We start from the raw sequence: 22,779 nt of genomic DNA on the forward strand, positions 1-22,779 counted from the left end.
CAGGTAAAGAGGCAGGAGAAACAGGAATCATTTGTTCATTCTGTCAGAGGGGCCATTAGCATTCAAAACTTCCTTAGATTCCTCCAAATCTATACCCAAATACAATTTAGACACTTCCCTACCAATCCATTGGAGTTGGTGATCTTCCCTCACAACAACAGCAAAAAAAAAATCTTTCAATGGGAGTGAAAATGCAGCTCAATAATCCACACAATTATGCAGATTGCGCAATGCCTTCACAAGGGAATAAAAATGACACTGACTCCTCTTCACTGCTAAAGAGCCCCTGAACAGCAGGAAAAGGGACTACCATGAAAGAAAACACTGTAATAACAAATCCGCATCTATGATGCCAGGAGCTGACTTAGTCCCTCCATGGTGCTCCTCACTATTTGATACCTTATTAATTCCCTTCTACAGTAATCTGAAGATCAGAGAAACTGGATAAACTTTTTCTCCTAAAAAACCCATTCTCTTAAACTCCCAGAAAATACATCTTTATATGATCACTATGAATAAACTAAAAGAACCCCAAAAACAACCTGAAAGGAGCCATTGAATAGACAAAGCAAAATATATTTGTAACGCTTTTCTTTTTCTCCTCATTTTGTCTCAGACACACTTTATAACCTTGCCTACATCTGCCCTTCATCCATCTATTTCTCCATATGTAACTCAAGCCATAGAACTGTAAGTACTTTCCTCATAGGTGTTTTTAATTTGTTTGTAAAGTAATTTGAGATCCACTGACAGAAGGTACTAAAGGAAAAAAAATGAATTATTTTGCACAGCAGGCAGAGAAAAGGAAAGGCATTACTGCCTCCCCCAAATCCCACAGCAGGTAATAGGGAGTTAGGAACATTATGGCACTCCAGGGAACCTTCCTGCCTTCCTGACCCATCAGGTTATTGCCCTGATGCTCTGCCAGAAGCTCTGCAGCTCTCATAAAGCCTCTGCACTCCCAGCTTTGAAGTGGGACATTTTCAAGTCAAGATGCATCTCAAAAATATTCTCTCCATCAGCCACTTCCTTCTGCAGAAGGGAAAATGCAGCAGGACACCCTGGGCGACCTTGAGCCCCCTGCTAATGGTGCTGAGCTGCTGCTGAGTGGGGGCATTTACAGCAGGAGAATGGCTCTGAACATTGCAGCCAGCACAGCCCCATTAGGGGCAGAATAAACTGAAATAAAACACAGATGAAACAGCCAGAGCTGAAGAATAAAACATTCCCAGCATGGTGAAAACAAGCTGAGACAAAATTATCCAGCACAGAAAGGTCACTGTAAGTTAACTTCCAGTTTGCAGTGTCAGGTGAAAATGTCACACAAAGGATGTCAGGGGATGTAACTTCATATCAGAGTTTTGGTTTCACAGCATTGCCATGAATTCATTTGATGATATGACAATTGCAGAGTAAAACAAAGTATGTCCTTTGTGCTCTAGTCAGATCTCAAAGACAGAGCAGAACTGGGAGAAATCTTATTTACAGTTTCTTTTTCTATTTATATTTTTGGAGATTACTGTTTGAAGCAAGTCCCATATAAGCATTTAAAAAATTGCTCAGACCAAGTAAAGATATGAACTGAGATTAAATTAAAAAACAAGGAAGATTTATAAAATATAATTCTATAAAAAAGCAAGGCAGGTTTTTCAGGTAATGGGAGATGATGGAGCTGTGCAAGGGCAACACCAACAAAAATGCTGCACAGATTAGAAGCCTTCTTAGAGACAGACAGTGGTTTGGTTATATCAAATGGAAGGATTTCAAAGGAACCCACGTGCTCTCCCTCTTGGCAAAATGGCCAATATCCTTATTAATTGCCTTCCACCAGAACTATTTTGTTTGTGCCCAACACACAGAGTTCTATCAGAAAACATGGGTAAAAGGAAAACCAACCTGACCATCTGCCATCAGCCTTGCAATAGCAGAACATCACACAGGCTTTGGAAACATGGCTCAAATTCCCAAACATCACATGGCTAGCTGCACATTTCCATGGATTTTTTACAAAAAACACACATGGAATGTTTTTAACAGGATTTTTCCTGTGACAATTTAAAGGTCACTTTTCTACATTGGTTTCTTTGAGAAGCAAAGCTGAGTTCACACGAGTCATTAAACATCCAATATTGTGATGTTCAGAATGGTGGTGGGAGATCAAAACAAGAAAGCTTGGGAGTGTCAAATGCAGGAAAAAAGTATTCATTAAGTAGAAGAAGAGTTGTACATGCAGTTATGGGTCTTCTGCTGGGAAAGGCACAGGCAATTAAGTAATTCATAATTATCCAGGCCAGAGAGAGCAGAGTGTGCATTGCTTGTCACCTGGTATTCTCAAACCTGGGAGCTTTTAGCCTTGCAGGAAATAAATAAAAATCTTACATAGAAAGGTCAGTTGAAGACAATGAAAGGAGAGGCAGATCACAGTGATGAAGTGGTTATGATAATTAACTGCTATTTTGGAATTTACAGAATAATAGATTTCAAAATAATAAGTACAGTTATTAGATTTGAGTTTGCCTGCAGGCAATGCTTTAGTCATGGTTACATAAATTTCTGCTTCAGAAGTTGTAGATTAGAAAACTTCAGAAACAAAGGAACACAAGAAAAGGCACCTTGCAGGTTTCTATTTTGTGGTTAAATGGGAAAATTTCCCATTAATTACTAATGATATAGTTCATTAGTAGTATATTTCATTATGGAAGTGCAAATTATTAGATACTAATGATGCATGCCCTAATTGCAGTAGTTTGTCTTGATTTCAAGTTCAATGAAATAAAAATATTTATTTACAATATTTCAGGTTTATGAATTATGTTACATTCTTAATTGATGCTTTCAACAAACATGAAACAATTCATTAGTATTAACCAAGACTGATGGATCTGTGTTTGATGATCACTGGTAACTCCCTCCCTGGACTGGAAAGAACAACTGCCTCCTAAACTTGGTGGAATCTTCAATTTTGGGACCAAACACAGAGAAAAGATGAAACAGATTGTGCAACAAGAGGTGTTGATCACATTCCCGATCTTTCAAAATAAAATGCTCAAACAAAATAACAAAAGGAAGAAGAAAAATCCAGGGGTTTTCTAGACAATCCTTTCTGCTAATTGCAATCTCTGGATATCCTGAGTCACTGAAGGTGGAAACCACCCTAGCGCAGAGCAGTCCCTTTGAGTCACGAGAGAAGGGCTCAGACACACATCTCCTGAAATTCCTCCTGAGGTACAAACCATGCATCATAAACCAGGAAAAACCCACAGTTCACTGGCAACAGGCTGGGCTCTGCTAGATTAAAGTTGCAATACAAGGAAGAAATACAACACTTTAATAAATTATTGTTCAAAGCTTGTCAGGCTCCTGACACCTCTTCCCATGATTCACACTACAGAAAGAACTTCTGGCTTGGCAGTTTTAGTAGTTGCTAAATACTAAAAAAAATCAAAACTTGGGGTTTAGTTCTAAAGTCCCAGCCTGCATTTTAGCACAATTTAAAGAAACATGAACCTAAATGGAAGCACCTGGAGAGTTTGATGCAAGCTGATGCTCAGAACTTGCAGCCTCACTGAGACAGAGCAAGTACCAGCTGGACTTCAATCACATGTCATGTGCTCAACTCTTCCACAAACTCAGTTACTATCCCACACAGAAATACCCTGCACAGATCTAGTCATCCCCATTTCAAATTTCAGTAGCAACAGATTTTCAAACAAAACACATACTCTCTTTAAAATTGCATTGATATTATTTCTGACAATTATATATATATTTTTTAAGCTGAAGGTTTCTTTGTGAAGCCTTTGTTTCTTGGATAGTTTTTACCATGAGTAAGGTGAAAAACACAACTGAAAACATATTTGTATCTGGTTTATATTTGTCCACAGAAAATAAAACTGGAAACATTTGTTTTAATCAACCCTTTAAAGAAAAAAAATAATTCAAAGGTACTACTTCTAAAGCAAGAAAAAGCAATCATCTTGCTGTCTTACAAATATTTAACATGGTATGCCAACTTTATCACGACAGACACACAATCACTTTGTTAACAATGTAAATTAAGAATAGGAAATGCAACTGCCTTTTAAACTTTTTTGTAGTATAAAGAGATTAGGACTGTAATTCCCTTCTTCTATAAAAACAGTTATTCAAATTTTTAACAGATATATTCAATAGAGTAAGACTGTTTTGTCCCCATTGAATTTAAAATACAACATGAACACTTATGCATGCAAAGAACCATAAAATAATTTCACATGGTTTAATTTAAAAAAAACCACAAAGAACAACCAGAGAAAATCCCAGCTACTAGAGTTGCCTGAAAAATCACATTAAAACAAGCCACTTACTTTTCTGTCCTCAGTTTCTACACCAGAACTGCACTCTGCTTTAGTGTCCTGAAAGCACAAACAGAGAAGCCCAAGTCACAAACACATTGACCAGCACTGGGGAGTAACTCAGCCTGAAGAACTGTTATTTTTCTACACAGTTATTGAATATACAATATCTAGTATTGTGCCTTTAGGTGAAGTTCATTAAACTTTACTACAGGCATAAATTTAAGGACAGGATTGAAAAAACACACACACAAAAAAAAACCCCAAACCTATTTCAATAGAGTGTAGCCAGCTCTCAGGAGAAAATATGATTTGTTAGTATATATTTTCTTTTTTGCTTGCATCTTGAGGAAAATTTATTTCTTACTCACATTTTTTTTTTAATAAACAAATCATGGGAGCTGACATAAATATGAAGGTAAGCTAAAGAGGAGAAACTGCTCAAGCTTCTGTGTGTTGATAGATATTTGTGCCTGAATCTCATTGCAATGTGCAAAACAGCCAAGCCTCTGTTTATGATAAACATGAAAATGTGTGTGCACAGACTCGTACACATGTGGATATCTTGGATATGTTTTCTCGAGGAGTGAAACAAATTATCTCAAACCTAAGGACACCCAAAACATGATCCTTTTATTCCTAAAGCATTTTGACTTATTGAATCTATGGGGTTTTGTGCTGAAGACATGCAGGGATAATGGTTATCATAAAAATTACACTCCAAAAAGCATTTATTGCTTCAGTCACCCTTTTTACAGCAAGTTACTACTGGAAACTGAGTAAGCCAAGTACAATTTAAGTCACTAAACTGTAGACAAGGGCCCTACTAATTTTTTTCCAACTTTACTTTTCTAGTGAGGAGATTCTTGGAAACAAATTTTAACCATTGCAGCTTTAAAGATTTCTCTTGGGAAAAGAATAACACGTGGCTGAGGGACAATTTCTTGTGAAAAGTACTTCCCCAACCTCTCCCCAAAGCTGGAACTACTCTAATCAGATTTCAGATTATTGGTTAGTTACTTGCCCATAAATTCAAATGCTGATAGCAAATAGCAGCTCCTATTAAAAATGAAAATAAATGTAAAATAAAGAATTTATGTTTCTTCTACAGCATGTCTATTCATCTTAAATGAAAGACTGGTTTTACTTCAAAGCCAAACACTTCCTACCAACACCTATAAAAGATCTCCAAAAATTAAATAATTCAACCGAGTAAGATAAAGCAAGGTTTCCTGCAAAAAAATACTTTCATTCACAGCAAATTATATTAAAGATGGTTTCATAAGGCATATCAAGTTGTGTCACTTCTTAAGCAGTAAAAAACCATTTGTTATTCTAGCCAGCCTAATACATGAATCAGCACCTCTAATACTCTTTATATTGCACCACTTTTCATGGGGAGCCAGATTGCAGTTTGGGGAATATAACACTCAAAAATTTTGTTTCAAGTGTGCCTTACTGGCAGCCAGACAGTCTTTCCCCACGTCTCCCATGTGGAGGAGAAGGAAATTCTCTCTCTGCCTACAGGCTCACTTCCTGAGCCTGTTTGGATACTGACACCTGCTTCTTTTTTGGGGAGGGAAAAAGCTCAGCTTTTCAAAAGCCTTCTCCCTCATGAGAATGAATTCAAGCTCCATTAGCACCAGTGGTCTTCATGTCCTAGCTGTGCCCTAAGTCACCTTTTGGAAAGGGTGTAATGTTCTTTAACATATTTATTGGTTAATCAAAAATGAATCATCTCTTTCCATATTACCAAGGACAAGAGTGGCTCTGTCTCACACACTGACCTGAATTAACTGAAAGCAGAACAAAGTAGCTCCTCTCAGACTGTAGTCATGGCTATTACAGGCTCTCAGCATGATGGATATACCTGAAGACTCAACAGCACTCTGGTCAATGTATTTTGCTATTTTACCACTGTCCTTCCCCATTAAAAGCAATTTCTAAGAGGCCCAAGTTCACAAGCATCCATTACACAATTGAAAATGCAGTTTTACCTGGATGAAACAAAACTCATCTTCCTCCCAGCACAGTTCATGTGGCCTGGTTGTCTGGAGCAGCAAAGAGAGGCACCAGAGCAGCCTCAGCCCCCAAAAAAGTGGGGCCAGCCCAGCTGAGCCTGCTCTGCTCAATCAGGAGTTAATGAGATAACGAGCTACACCTGGAGCTGAGACAGCACCTGGAACCCAGACCCCAAGTGGAAACGAGATCTCACCTGGAACCCAGACCTCAAATGGAACCCAGACCTCAAATGGAACCCAGACCAGTCCCAGGAAAAGTTTCAGGCTGAATGGCAAATTTCAGCATTTCTACTCCATCTTTTATCTCTGAACATTAGACAAGTATTTCATCCCCTAGAGTCTGGCTATCTATCTAAAGAAATGGAAAGTGAATTTTTACAAATTAGCCACTGCATCTTTAGCAATGAAAGCCACATCTGCATGGGTTCAGGCCCACTGTAAGAATGTGTTATCTTTGAAATTATGCAGTCAGATTTAAAAGAAATAGCTGTATGTTTTCAAGGCTAAACACCTAGATTCAGACTTCTGCACAAGGGCAAGATAAAAACCAGTTAATTTTCTGAAGGAATTAGTGTTGTAACTCTTTAAACCAGTGAGGCTACTGACTTAATCAAATCGACGTTTAAATATAAATATTTGACTATATGTCTACATCCTAGATATACCTCTTTTAAAGAAAAAATGTACACAGACCCTAAGCTTTAAAAATCATCAAAATGAATCATCTGTCAATCTCAGAGCAAGAAGGGAAGAGATGAGAATGTTCCTCTCTGGGAGACATCTGTGCTACTTTCTCTAAGTGCAAAATGACAAAGCGCTGTCACTTCCTATGTGTATTGCAAATTTCCCAGCTCTATGAATTATTTGAGATGGAGAGGAACCCTTGCTGAAAAGCAATTGTAAAATCCTAGAGATCTGAACAATGGATCAGGCTCCTTCTCTAATGTTGTTACATCACCAAAAAAAAAAAAGAGTAAAAACTCAGAAAATATGTTCCTTTTGAAGAATTATTTTAGGTATTTTATATAATTATAAAAAACCTCATAGATGGGAAGTATTCTATGGAAGTTTCATGGAAAAGATAGAATTAAATAGAAAACCCTCTCATCCATTTCAGTTGAAAACCAACACAATTCCTTTTTTCTCTAGTTGTCACTGCTTAACAGCCAATTAAACAACATTATTACAAACATTTTAAGAGCTCTATGTTTTATATATAATTTGCCTTTTTGGTCTGTTTTGTTTGGTGGCAGCAACAGGGAAACAAAGCAAGGTTTTCTGCAGGAATTTGGGAGCAATGCAGGACAAGAACAAGCTTAAGGGCTGGGATTTTTCAAGTTTAGCACACTGAGGAGCAAATGTACCACTTCATCAACAGTTGTATAAAAATTTTACTGTACAAATCTACCACCAGTAGAACAGATCTACCACCTTCATCAACAGCACTATAAAAAACAGTTACTGAACAGAGGGAAGTGAAAGCTCTAGAAAGCACAAGTAATTATTGGTAGTAACATGGCCCTGAATGAGATTTTGGCTTTAGGATGCAGTAGAAACCTGCATACATTTTACATGGTTTCTGTAATTGTACATTTAATTTCACTCCTGGAATTGCAACCAGGAGCAGTGAAATCATTATCCTGAAGCATCCCTGGTGCTGCTAACACCCCACACCTTGAGTAGCCTGAGCTTTACCACACACTGCAGTTTGCTCCCTCCCTGCCATCCCAGCCCTAATCCCTTCCCCTGCTGCCCTGCCATCCCCACACAGGCTGCCAGAAACCTCCCAAACAACCACAAGAAGCAGAAACTTTATAAAAATGGTCTGAATTTCCAACGTGTTTCCTTTCCTCGTGTGAACAACAAGGCGCAGGGAAAGGCAAACCGAATTCCTGTGCACGCACTACCCTCGCACAGCCCAGGGCAGAAGGATGAGCCTCTGCAGCTCCAACCAGCCCAGGGCTCCCCCGGCTGGGTTCTTCTGTAATATCAAGGATGAGCAGCAGGTGGAAGCAAATAACCTTGTAAAATCCTGTTCAGCCTCCCGTGAAAGATAAACCGATTGCTGGTCAGGTGTTTTACACGTGTCCTTGGCACCCCAAGAAATAATGGTTTTTTCTTCACAGTACTGGTTTCCAGTTTCATGAAACAAACAGTAGCTTAAAGGTGGTTTGCATCTTTTTTTTTTCTTTTTTTTTCGTTTTTTTTTTTTTAATTTGCATAGCTGAAATGGACTCCTTTTACTGACTAAAGCATTTAAAAAGGTAACATGACCTTATACAAAATAAGAATATATACACACACATATATCTAAAATTAAAAAGTACACAGACTTGATAACTCTAGGTTATTGATTCTTCTGGGTATTTTTATTGACTGGTTAAATATCTCAAACCCCTGAATTATTGAGAAAAAATACTTAATGTGTTTCTCTATCCATTGGCTATTATGTTTCATTACTGCTGCTAACAAACAGGCTGCCAGCAGAAGAATTCATTTGAATTTCATATTAGTTCTATTTCATCCATCCCAGAGAACAAATTAACCACACAGTAATACTTACTGAAGAAGAAAATAAATGAAAAATGAAACCTTAGAATGTGACATTCAAGTCTTCACTAAGTTTGTCCCCAGCAACTCAGGCAGAAGCCTCTTCAAATTAACAAACCAATTCAAGGATCTGAATGGCTTCAACAGTTGCAATGTCAAAGATGTAGGAGAGGAGCTTTATTTTGAAAGAAGTAGCTTCATCTCTATTTACTAACGTTTGTGGACTAAGAGGTTTGTGCGTACAAGCTCAAACCAGGAGGAAATTGGGCCATCTGCACCTATTTCTGATGGCTCAGGGCAGCCTTGGGGCACTCTGAGTGGAGTCAAAAAGGAAACAACCCACCTGAGCACAGATTTAAAATCAAATTCTCCAGGTTCAAGGGAGATTTATTCTCTTGTTTCTAGATAAAAGTAGACTGTAAGAGGAAGGTTTGCAAGACTTAGAAACTTAACTGACAAATTTTATAATAAAAAATGACTGCTTACAAAAATACTGCTGTATTTTTAATAGAGATTTGAAAGTCCTGGTGTGTGTGTGCCCTCCCACACAGCCACCCACCACCCTGCTGTGCCAGTGAGCACCCAGCTCTGCTTTTTTCTGCTTTCTGCTGCTTTTTCTGCTTTCTTCTGCTTCCAGCCCATTGCTTATGCTCATTTTCAAAGTTATGAAGAGTTAATTGTTATGGTTTTTTTCCCCCCCAAGGAAAGCTTTGACTTTTTCCTAACTAAAGACTTGTTTGAGGGAACAGGTACTGCTGCTGCTGGAGCTTTATGGACTGGAGTATATAAAACATTCACACTCCTCTTTCTTTTCCTTCTCTCACCTTCAGGAGTCACTTGTCCTTTCCCTAACGCTCTCCAAACACTCAGAGATGCACAGACACGTCTGCCCAGCACAGAACCCTCGAGCCTCACACTCCCCTCCTCTCTCCAAACAGATGTTTCATTAGCCCAGCAACGCAAAGGTACCCGAGGGGAAAACCTCCACCTTTCTCCTCAGATCTCCCAAAACCACACAGAAAATAGGCAGCATTTTTGGAAGATACAGATGTAATTTTAAGATGTGAATCAGTCATGGAGCAGTACTGAGCTGTAAATACTGGCTTTTGAAGCCTAGGTCAGGTTAAGACTAAATTTTGGGCTAGTAAATATTTCATTTTCAAAGCCAGCAACAGAAACTGCCATTTGGTAAATTTGTCAGTTTGGACAGTACAAAAACACTTAAGATTCCTTAATGCAACATCATTTTAACCTGCAGGTCAAATCCAAAATTCCTTTTCTATGTATCCCTCTACTTTCAAGGCTGAAAATACACAGGAACTTCCAGAACTGTAAATTTCAACAGTTTTAAACTGTTAAAACTGGATTTTTAAACCATATTTTATTTATCGAATAAAATTGCCTTAGGTGTCAGGTAGGCCAACAGCCACATAAATAGTCATGTTTGAAATCACTGAAATCTAGGTGATATATTCCTGATAAGTCCAAGGAGCTGAGAAAGCTGCTGGTGTGATTTCAGCACAGCCACACACTGTGTAAGCTGGCTAAAGTGACAATATGTACCTGACAATATATAGCCAAAGTACAGATGTAACTTTTAGAGAAAGAAACCTAATATAACAGTTTATGTTTTCAAATTAACAACAGCACAAGGGCACAACACAATTCCTGAAGGAATCTATGGTTTTTTTTCAGTCAGGTTTCCTAAATGAAACAAGCACATAAAATTGCTTCATACCTCAGATGCCTCAAAACCTTTAGAATATCTTTACTAAGTTCTGCCATATTTGACAGAGAAATAAATAGAAGCTCAAAGATAGTCCTGTATTTTTCATAAATGAGTGCCTGAGGAAAAGACAGAGCATCACTTGCAAAGCCATGCCCCACTCAGCTGATCAAAGAACCCAAGGAGAGGTGAGGATGCTGAGAGGAGCAGGATTCACTCTGTGAAGATGCTGAAGTGGCTGCCAGTGTTTACCGAGAGGCAACTGTGTGGGCACAGGGTATAAATCAATAACAAAACTCCTTCACTTAAGTCCAATTTTCACAGAATAAGTTCCTTCAAGACTGAAGAGGATTTTTGCTGAACTTTTAAATGGAGTTCAGTCATTTTGGGCCATGTAGTGATAAAAAGCATAAATTTTAAATCAAATAGCGATTTTTCAAGCTTACAGAGTGACAGGACAGGAATTGTTGAATGACAGAAGATGTGTGATGACTGTAGAAGTGCCTTGGAAAATTAGGGCTCTGTAAAGATCTATTTTCTCTTTGATATTACACTACACTCACAACAAGCCGAGTTTCATGCTTTTATTATGTTTTCACAAAATATGGCTGTTTCTGTGCAGTAAAACAGTTGCATTCCCAAAAAGCTGGCTATATATTTACTATGCTTTCTTGAGTTAAAAAGTGAAACAGAATTTCACATTGGTCTCAAGACTCCCCTTAATAAACAACCCACAAACTTTCTCACTTCTGCCTCGCTGAGGGGGAGTGAGTGGGGTTTTGCTGCCTACTGGGGTCAACCCACAGCCATCAGAAACTTAAAATGTTTCAGTTCCTACCTATTCTCAAAAGTCACGAGTAGTCAGGCCACAAATTATCAGGGCTTCATACACTGGAAATTATTTCAGCCTCCTGGCCCAGTGCTTTGTCATCCCACTAATAAGAATGCAGAAACAAAGGCAGGAGTGAGCCCTGCATCCAAAGGACTGCTCCTATCACAGCAAACTCAAAAGGAGCTCTGATGATGACAGCTACTGCTTCAACATCCAGGGGAAATAAAGAATTGGACTGGAGCCTCGGGCAGCAAGTTGATATAATTGAGCTTTGAGAAGTTTCCTTAGCGACCAAGAGTCAGTTTTTTGTTCTTGTTGGCAAGGAGAGAGTGACTGAGATGCTATTTCTTCTTCCATGCCCAGTGTAGGTAAACAAGCCCGGTTTGCTTTGAAACATCTGCCAAGCTGTGCTGCCATGAAGACAGCAGAACCCTTAGCTTTCCCAAGCATTTTCAGAAGCACACAGCTAAAAGGACACTGGTCCCAGCAGAGCCAGTGCCCCACAGCCATTCCCCTGGCACACAGAGCAGCTCAGCCAGCCCTGCCAAGGAAAACAGCCAAATGTCAGAGGCACAGCCGTGGTTCTGCTCCCAATGCTCAGCTCTCAGCATCCCCGGCACGTGCTCTGCTCCCTGGGCTGTGCTCACAACTTGGATTCCAAGTATCTCAGCAGCACATCCATGGAGCTCTGCAGTCACCAAACACAGGGTGCACTGCTCCTCCTGCACCTTTGCCTGCCTGTTCCCCCCAGACAGGCGCTTTGCCCTCTACAGCAGCACTGAAGTGATGAGCAAAGCATCACTGAACACAAACAGCCCTGGCAGCTTCTTGCAAAAGGACACCTCTATCTCAAGAGATGTAGAGATTGTCACTGTCATATTTTCTGAAAAATCCCTTCACCAGGATTTCTTCTCCTGGGAAGATGAGAATTCTCAGAGAAAAAACAATATTATCTCATTTGCATCTCCCCATTTTGCTGCTTTGGAATGTGGCTGGAGATTGTTTACCAACAGGTGCATGTTTGATTGGTTTCATGTGAATTGTTTGTACTTAATGACCAATCACCATCAGCTGTGTCAAACTCTGAGTCAGTCACGAGTTTATCATTCTTGTTAAGCCTTCTGTCTGTACCCTCTTTTCTTTAGTATATAATATAATATAATATAATATAATGATATAATATAATATAATGATATAATATAACATAACATAATATAATACGATATAATATGATATAATACAATACAATATAATATAATAATAAATCAGCCTTCTAAGAACATGGAGTCAGACTCATCTCACACCTCATCCTGGGGGCTCTGCAATACCACATAGAGAGGGTCAAGAGATGTAGAAAAAAAGCCAAACCAAACCAATCTCCCTCCATCAAACAAACCATTAAACCACACAGCCCCTTCACGCCCCTAAACCCCTTTCTTCAATTGTGCACATAGATTTTGTGGTTTTGTGTATAGATCCATGTGCACTGAGGAATTAACCTTCTTTTTAAATAAGGAATATTGATTCCTTAGTCGTAAATACTTTTACTTAGTACTAAATACTTTTAAATGTCTAATAAACCAATGCAGTATTTTTAATTGGAGTGCAGATAATAAATATCTCTGTGTAGTACTGTGCAGTATGTGAGGACATTTCAGTATATAACTGAAACGGAACAGTTCCTGCATTTTCTTTATAACTGCTTTCACTCTATATTCAGACTGTTTTTTTCATATTCATATTCAAAAACATATTCCCACATAACGTGTAGGAAAGATGAATGCAAAAATGAGCTATGGCATTTGGGAGAGAGAAGTGCCAGGTAATCTTACAGCAGCGTAACAAGAAGGTAATCAGATTTGGATCAATCAAAAAAATTAAGAAAATCAGTTTGCTCCTCCTTTTATTAAATTAGTAGAGAAATGAAAGGAAAAAAGTAGCCATCAAAATGCATTTTTTAATCTTTATTAGTCTCATAATCTGCAATTTCTCATTCACTAGACATCTTAAATCATCTATTCCCAGCAGAAAAATCCAGTAGGAATAGAGCATCAAGCATCACAGTGTTGACTTTCAGGAGCTGTGCAGGACAAAATCCTCCTGAGTAGCTCCATAACCCTCACTGTCCCTCCTGTCTAAACACAAAGCTTTTCTACTGAAATGCACCAGCCACGAGCTGAGCCTCAGGGCTCAGGCTGCAGGCTCTGGACCATCCCAAAGAGGGCAAGGACTCATCTCCTGAGCAGGGAAAGGACTGATTTACCTGACAAGGGCAAGGACTCATCTCCTGAGCAGGGAAAGGACTGATTTACCTGACAAGGGCGAGGACTCATTTACCCGAACAGGGTAGGGGCTCCTTTACCTGAGCAGGGCAAGAACTGATTTAAATGAGAAGAGAAAGAACTGATTTACCTGAGCAGAGTAAGGACTGATTTACCTGAGAAGGGAAAGAACTGATTAACCTGAGCAGAGTAAGGGCTACTTTATCTGAGTAGAGTAAGGGTTGATTTACCTGAGCAGGGTAAGGTCTCATCTCCTGAGCAAGGTAAGAGCTCCTTCACCTGAGCAGGGCAGGGACTGATTTACCTGAGCAGGGTAAGGGTTTCTTTACCTAGGCAGAGTAAGGACTGATTTACCTGAGCAGGGTAAGGACTCCTTTGCCATTTCATAACCAGGAGATTTCATCTCACTAACTCATCCACTCTGTTTCAGAAACTCCTCCTCTTTCTGGCCTCTGAAATATCTCATGGCAAGCCCAAGTGCCGTTACATTACATATAATATTGAAAAACACACCCTTTTGTTTGGTCTGAGTTTGTTCATCAGCAGTTGATTGGATGTCAACAGTTTGTTTCACCAGTGAAAATTGAATAACTAGAGCAGTATTTAAAATGCATCAGAGGCCTCTCTCAAATGTTAGAATTCACACCAACACATTTCTCTCAATCCTAAGGAGAATCCTTCATCCTCAATCCTGTAACCTTCAACTATTTGACGCTTGATAAAATGTGAATGTTCCAGTTTAATCAATGGAGTAGGCGATGTGTTGACCCAGGAAAAATATTGCCATACTTATTTCGAAATTCCATTTAAAAGATTATCTCACCAAATCTGATGGCATTGCTTAAAAAAAAAATTGAACAAAATGAAGAATTTCATATTAAGAAATGCCAATTCAGCATGGCCAAAAGAATGTGAGGGATAAATTTACATCAGAGATGTGATCACCCCCACCTGCTACCCCCACATTACATTTTCTATCTGTTCTTTCTATATTATAGGCTAAAATACACAAGTGTGTGCTTTTGATAAAGTTTTTCTTCCAGGTCAATCAAGTTACCCAAGCATGAATACGGGATAGTATCTAAGCTGCACAATTTAAAACAAAGTAAAATAGTGACAGGAGATCAATTTCAAAGCTAAAAAACTGATTACATAAAGGCCATTTTTGATGGAGCACAAAGGGCACTGTTCCTGCACTCACAACATTGCTTTGGTGAATTATTTTCACTCCATGGTAAGTATAACTGCACACATTTCCCTTAAACTAGAAAGTTGTTAGAGTCACATTAGAGCAGAAAAATGTATTTCTCCCTCTTTCTCTATAAACCAGGTTAACACACTTTTTATTTGATCTGGTAAATTTTCTAAATTACTTTTTGGCAAGACCAATTCAGAATTTATGATCCTAATATACTGATACTTTTTCCTTAAAGACTGAACACAAATCCTAAACCTTGGAGGGGAAAAAAACAATTCCACAACTTCTTCATGAAACCTGAATTTTAGCAGCTTCTACTCTTAATCCTACTATAATTCACCCCAAGATGGGCCTAGAGAACACAGGCTGACAGGTGATATATGCTTCCTATTTTGCTGTTCATATAACCATTAACAATAACTGCAATAGAGCACATGAATGATAACGACCAGACACTCACTGAACTGGAAAATCCAATATTCTTTGCCAAGGTGAAGGGGGGTAGGAGTGGATCTATTAAAATAATTGTGCCTCAACTAATATGTAGTACATCAGCTCAGTAAACAATGTGCCTGTGAAGTGGTTTCTTATTCCTTGTCAATTGTGAGGATTTTGTGGGGTGGTGGTAGCAGTAGTAGCCAATATTAATAACAATAAAATAATAATTTATTAGAATGTAGGGAGTCATTGTTATGATGTAAACAGGCTGAAACTTTTCTATGTAGAACACCACGCTCTGTAAAAAAGTAACAAACAAACCAAAAAACCCCAAAAATAAACCAAAACAAACAAAACCCCCCAAACAAACAAACAAACAAACTCTTCATAAAAAAAACCAAAAAAACAAAAAAACAAAAACAAGAGAGACCCAAAACAACTAGGGAAAAAAGCCAAAACAAAAGAAATTACAACCTGATTTTTTTCTTAGATGGATTTCTGCAATTTAACCAGCCTCAGATTTCATTTATACAAGTGCATCAAATGACAAACTCTGTGAACAGCTACACTCCTAAACTTCGCGTTTCTTGCTGTTGAGGCAAATTTCAGGGGTGTAATTATCAGTAAAACTGGATAACAAGAGCTCCATCTCACATGGTGCCACCTCTGTATTCCAAGAGGAAATGGAGATGCCCTGGCAGTGCTGGGTTATTTTATCACAGGGGTCACTGCCAGGGGCTGAATTCAGTGCTGCCCCAAACTCAAGGAATTAACGTGAATGTGAGTCATACATGTGGCAGACCAGATTCCTTGCTACAGTAAGTCCAAATGTTTAAATTTTATCCCTAAAACTAAAGAAAAGTATTTTTTAAAACATATTTTAACTCACTGTTTAAAAGAGCCAGTGATATTTTTATAAATTCATTCAGAACAGCACTAAAGCACTCAGGCAGGGCCATGCATCCACCAAGTGAAAACACAACTAATATATCCTCTGGAAGACAACCATTATATTCACTCTTCTGAAGCAAAAAGAAAAATACTTTTATGTTTTATCCCAGCTGAACAGAAACTAAAGAATTACAATAATACCTTCCACTAAAACAGAGCTGCTGCTCTGTAAAACATGTACCCTTAAAAACAAACATAATTAACTGCTTTTCAGCACTCACTGAAGCCTGAAAGGATCCTAAAATCCCTTTAAGTGGATAGGATGAAGCATATTTTCATCAAAATGGAAAATATTAAGTTGATTTGTAAGGTAATTTGTTAGAAATTCTGATTTTTAGAAGGACTACAGGTGCATTAGTACAAAATTAGGAAAAGAGGCTTTTTTTAGTCACTGTTTATAAAAGTCTTCCTTCCCATTTTGTGTTTCAACACATGACAGCTTTGTATATAAAGGCTGTCCTTAAAACATCTGAGTCACACAAGCTCTCTCCTCCACAATCCATTATCTCATAAAAGAAATGCCATAAATGCAAAAGTAAAAATAGCATCAGCAAGTTGTTAGGGTGAGCAATGTTCACTGAAGGAATCCTGACAAAGACAGTTATTTCCCTTTGGAATCCCTGGAATGATGTGGAGTTGCAGTCATAACTGGTGAAAACTGCCTCAAAACTGATCAGTAATAAAGAACTTTGAGGTAAATTAATCTGAGATCTGATACCAGTTTTGTTTCCTTGTTTCTGCAGCTTTAAATTCCAACCAAATAGAAAGTATTCCTAGTTAATTTTTCACTGCTTAAACTGATTAACCATGCAATTTCATCATTCCTTATAACAGGTTCAAAAGAACACCTAAAGCTGTGGCTAACTTTACAGCAAAAATGTTGAACATCATCCTTTTACACCAGAATCACTTTTACTGAGCCTAATGATATTAATGATATTAATGATGCAGTCAGAGAAATACATTCCATAAAATTATGTGACAATAATCAAAGGATAATATTGAGTAAATCCCAATAGATAGTCATCAACAGCTAACATTTTTTTCCACTCATCAGGCTGGAAAAATCCATTTCTTAATGGGGTATAATGATCCAGTAAAGGCAAATGAAGCTGATGTTCAGGAGATCTGAAGAAGCTTCAGAAGAGCAGACCCAGGACAGGGCTTGGCACCAGATGAGCACTGAGATTCTGCAGCAGAGCTGCTCCACTAAATATTGTCTCTGCTGGCCTCTCCATGGTGCAAACATCTCATGTGTAATTAATGGATAAAGGTTCAAAAAACCCTTTCAGAATAATCCCAGGCTCTGAAGGACCAGGCAGCAGAGGAAGGACAGGGATCTCTCCTGTCCTCAGAGCTCCTGCAGTGCTGAGGGAACAAAACAACAACAAGAGAGCAGAATTGCAGAATTATCTCCCCAAATGTGCATGTCCTCTGAAGGCTGTACTTTACATAATTCCCATCTGGTACCCTCAAAAGCAAAAAATAACAGAATTCTCAGATGCCATTCATGGCAAATACTTTTATCAGCCACTGTCTGCTGCTTGTCAGGAATTTCAAAGTGCAAAGGGAACTCCAGCAGCTTCTGATCAGCAGGTTGATTTCTTCATATGTGAAACTAGTTAAGATCATGAATCATATTTTAGAGTCTAAATTTGACTAGGAAATTATAATGGGTAATTCATCCTCAATTCTGTAAAGGTAGAAGAACTTATTTTAACATTTAGAATATGCAAACCAAATATTTAAACAGTGCAGGGTAGAAGGAGACAACTAGAGCACTAAGAGTGATAATGGGTCAGTTGCAGGCTTATTAATGACCACAGAAAACAGACTGAATAAAAAGCCATGGATATGACATAAATAGAAATGTTTCAAGGAAAAAGAAACGTGGAAAATTACAATCTACAGCACTAAAATTGAGTATTTTTTAACCTACTCTAGAATAGGTCATATATTTACATCCTCCACTGAAATTTTGGCAACTGTGACACTGTGATGATAACTGCTGTTAAATTTTTACAAATACACACTTCAAAAGAGAAATTATTTCTTTGAAACTAGGAAAAATATTTCCAACTCCACATCCAGCAATACCAGGTAGGTTCAAGCCTAGAGAGAGCAAGTAAACTTGAGTACAAGTTGTTCAGAAAATGGTATTTTGGCAGATTGAGCAAACTGGCATTTGAAAATGGCAAGGTACTGGTGCCAACACCCAAACCCCCTGAGCTGAGATGCAGAGCTGGGTGTGAGGTCCCAGTGTGCACACAGGCCTTGATCAGGGCTCAAGGCAGGAAAACAAATGTCTGTGCAGCCAATATTGGAGTCATAACAGTGGAGTTTCAAAGCTGTTTTTTAATGCAATAGAGAAAAAGGAAGGAAAAGCAAGATAGCCTGGTTTATGTTTGGACAGGGAAATTGTCAGTTGAGAGAAGGAGATAAGAGAAAGCCCTGTAGAGAATTGTATAAACTGGGATCCCTACAAGCTTAAGATAGGCTGGGGGAGATGGGAAGACAGGTCTGCTGGCTGAGAGTGATAACCTAAAACCAGAGCTGCTCCATATTCTTCAAAAGAAGCACTTTTAATAAGAAAGAAATCCCAGCAATGCTATTCCTTTCATCTCCCCCTGCTGTCATGGTGCACTAACCATGGAACAAGAGTCACTCCAAGGCCATGCTCCAAAGGCTTGCATTGCAAATATCACTCTGAACAACCACAGAGACAAACAAAAGGAAGGAAATTAATTCACCAAATTCATAATAATAATAATAAAGGTCCTTTTCTCGGGTTAGTGAAGCTTCTCCACAGTCCTGGCTTACCCTGTGAGTTCTTTTTTAACCCTGCCTGGTCACTTGGTGAGAGGCAGAGCTGACAGCAGACCTGCATTTGCTGGGGGAGAATAAAATGAGCACAAACTTCAGCAGCACACATTCCCAGGTGTGCAGCTCCTGGCTGGAGCAAACCAAAACCTCAGATGTTTAAATATCTGAGCATCTGCGAGACTCCAGGAATCCTGGAGGTCCCTCAGCCACCAAAACTGCACCCAGAGGTCTGGTTGCTCAATAACGCAGCTTTGGGCAACAGATGGCACAGCAAGGAAATAGATTTGACCAACTCTCTTGAGAAATTCTACAGAAATTCCCACATATTGCAAAGATTTCAGTATAAGTGGTGGGAAGGAAGACTTACAATCAGCCAGACTGGTTCCAAGGAGATGACAAAAGGTGACAAGGACATCTGTAACTCCCAGGGTGGAGGCACACAGCTCTCCAGCAGCACAGAAGCCCAAGAACATGTCTCTGGTGCTACAGAACAAGTAGAACAGAACACTGGAAGGGATTCAGTGCAACTGGGAACTCTCCAGCTGTTTCAGAGCTCCCTCAGAAATGCTCCTGAGCACTGCAGATATGCACAAAATCCTTCTCTCCATCAGCCTGGGGCTCTGCTCTGCCTGCAAGGGACAAAACTCCCCCTCCAACAGCTTCTCTGGGGGCAGTGATTTTGCTAAAATACATTTCCCCAGGTGAGAAGGGGTCCCCAGCCAGTAAAAGGTGAGAACAATCCCGTCCCTAACACGGCCCAGCACGCAGTGCTTGCTGCAGCTGGGCTTGCTCCAAGCCAGAGGCACTCGGGGTAAATCTTCCAGAGGACAAACAAGTCAGCCAGAAAATAACTTACAGCAGCTTGGTGGCCACAATCACCCTCTACACGTGGAAAATAGTTAAACAGGAGAGAACTAAATTAGCTGTAATTTGAAAGATGATGTGAATAATACCTCTAAGGTCTTTTATTTCAAGGAGAAACATTTCAGAAAATTTTAGTGGGTACATTTTCAACAAACCTCAGTGTGGTGTATTAAAAAGGCACAGGGAAAGGTAAAAATTCAGCACCCACCACAGTGTTTGAATTTGGGAATATATGGCCAGAGCAATGCAGAGCAAAGGTATGCTTCCAGCAAACAGCCCTGTTTCCCAAGTCACTGTTGGTTTTTTTTTTAATTGTACATTAATATTTTGCAGCAAAACCAACAGCTGCTTCTGATTACTCTCATGAGAAGCAGTTTCCTAAAATTAATTCTACTTAAACCCAAAAGACATAACTGTTCCATTAATATAACTTGTGCTGAAGTCATTAATACTTCAAGTGCAAGCACAGAATTGAGAGATAAGAACACAACGCTGAGCTGGAAATGGATGTGTCACACACTCTAAAAAATAATAATGTTGGATTTGTAGAGCAATGAAAATACAGAGGAAACACTATGAAAAAGTGGATGTTTATCTGCTCTTGTGTTTATAACTCCTGTGACTCAGCAGAGCCCCAAACATGCAGGGAGAAGCGTTCATTGTACCTGGCTGAGCTCTCCCTCTGCTCAGCCATAAATGAGCTGGGGCTGGCACCAGGGCACCTTGCTGCTGCTGCTCCTGGAAATTCAGAGCAGCAGGTTGCTCTCAGGAGTATTTTCTAGCTGTAGATACAACTGTGTGAAGAAAAACTGTCTTGAAAGGTATTTGGATATTTAGAGACATGAGAAGAAGTTGTCCCTAGCAATGAGGCTGGGTGGAGCGCATGATGAGAAAAAAGACAAGCATTTCTCTTACTGTCTGGGGAAAAAATAGGTTTTGAAATGCAACTCAGAATTTTTAGAGAATTTAAAAGAAATCATTCACTTGATATTTAAGTTCAGGCGAAGAATATTTCAATTCTAAAAGAAGACATTGCACCAGTGAAAATGAATTAAAGCCACATCTATTCATCAAGTATATACATCAGGTTTTAGGTCATTGATCAATTTTCACGGCTTAAATAATTTGAGAAGCTTGTTTATTACTCTATACAGCATAATTAATGTATGGCCTTATTTAAACAGCAAAGAGAACGTCACATTTCATGAATTATTTTGTGATTCAAATAGTAAATAAATTCAGCACATAAAAGTACAGTGCCACTGAACATTTTATTATTCAATGCAAACCTGCAAATATAAATCAGTCATAAGCTCTAAGACAATCATATGTTAAAAAAAAGAAATCTAACTGCTTGTTTCAACTCTAGTTAAGTTTTTTACATTAAATTAACCCCCAAACTTAGTCAAGTTTTTATATGTTTTAACTTCTTCTCACTGGAATAAAGCAGTAAGAAATACTGCTAGAGCCTTTCTCTAGAAAAGAACATAAAAAGTAGAGATTCAAAACAAGTTTTAACCAAGAAAATAACTGAATGCAAATTCAGTTTGCTGATACAATTATGTATATTCTGAGCCCTTGTTAGTACGATAAGACAACATTAACATTTTTCACTGTCCCAAATCATTGAAGGACTGAGTCTCATTTTTTCTACTTCATGTCTCATTAAAGTTCATGTCTCATAAAATGTTCTCAGTCTTTTAGTAGCTTAATAAAATATTTAGGTATCTTCTCGTTAGCAAGAAGATGAGTATGAAAAGGTACCTGCCAGAATGCTAATCTGGAGATATCCCAGCCAAATACTTATTTTTCCTTGCACAGAACAATAACCTTCTTTCTGGACTAACAAAACTGCAACTGCAAGAGAAAGGCAAAGAGGTCAGAGTCTATTCCAAAGCCATCACTCCCACCAAAAGTCATCCTTGTCCCTTGGAATAAGGAAAAGGATTCCCTATTTCTTGGAATATCAAGACCCAAAAGTATGTGACTGCTCAGACCAAAAGCAGTTTTAGCTTTGGTCAAAGGCAAAATGTACTCTTATTTGAAAATGAAAAATATTAGGTATATGGTCAACTAAGAGAGTGATTGACTCAGGTTACCCTAAATTTAGAGTGCATGTACATTGAAAAAGCTCTAGGAATTTGCTTTAGGAACTACCCCAATCTTCAACACATAATGCAAAAACAGCATCTGATACAGTTTCCTTTTTATTTTGCCATGAAACCTTTCAGAATGGAGCTCCCACTTCTTAAATATAACAGAGCTGCATCAGGAGAAAAAGTATTGATCATTTAAAACCAGCGAGAAGAATTTCCTAGTGATTGTTGTTGTGCTGATCCACTCAAACTATTGCATATATTGTAAGAACTATTCTAGAAACTCAGATCAGTATCAGATGTTTTGTGGAAGGCTTGATGAGGACTTTTCCAGTGGCTTTTGGGTGGCTGGCACCAGAGTCACATTGAAAACACCTCACTGGGAGCTCTCAGCTCTCACTGGACTCCTGACAGTTAAGGCATCCCAGAGCCCAAAATCTGCTTCTCATCAAAGCTGAAAGGACAACCCAGCCCTGGAAGGAGGAGAGGGAGACACTTCCATCAGAACAATGAACTGCTAGTTGAAAACAGAAAACTTTTCTGGAATTCTAAAGGAATATATTCAAATCCTTGATGTACCTGATTCATACACTGTATGAATCAGTGTGTGAACTCATACACTTCAATCTCCTGCATCCAAAATCAAGGCTAGATTTCTCTGGTG

The 22,779-nt window shown here is 38.8% G+C and overlaps 1 protein-coding gene across 10 annotated transcripts in view; it reads right to left on the reverse strand.

Moving 5' to 3' along the window:
- Positions 1-22,779, reverse strand: part of RBFOX1 (RNA binding fox-1 homolog 1) — a 667,961-nt gene that overhangs the window by 520,691 nt on the left and 124,491 nt on the right. For all 10 annotated transcript variants that reach the window (XM_014309823.2, XM_031062663.1, XM_031062661.1 and 7 more), the window contains one exon: positions 4,347-4,394. The gene's annotated coding sequence lies outside the window, so the exon portion shown is untranslated. Of the gene's footprint in view, positions 1-4,346; positions 4,395-22,779 lie in introns of those variants that run through there.

This window comes from Geospiza fortis, unplaced genomic scaffold (genome assembly GCF_000277835.1).
Source record: "Geospiza fortis unplaced genomic scaffold, GeoFor_1.0 scaffold146, whole genome shotgun sequence".
NCBI classification, from domain to species: domain Eukaryota; kingdom Metazoa; phylum Chordata; class Aves; order Passeriformes; family Thraupidae; genus Geospiza; species Geospiza fortis.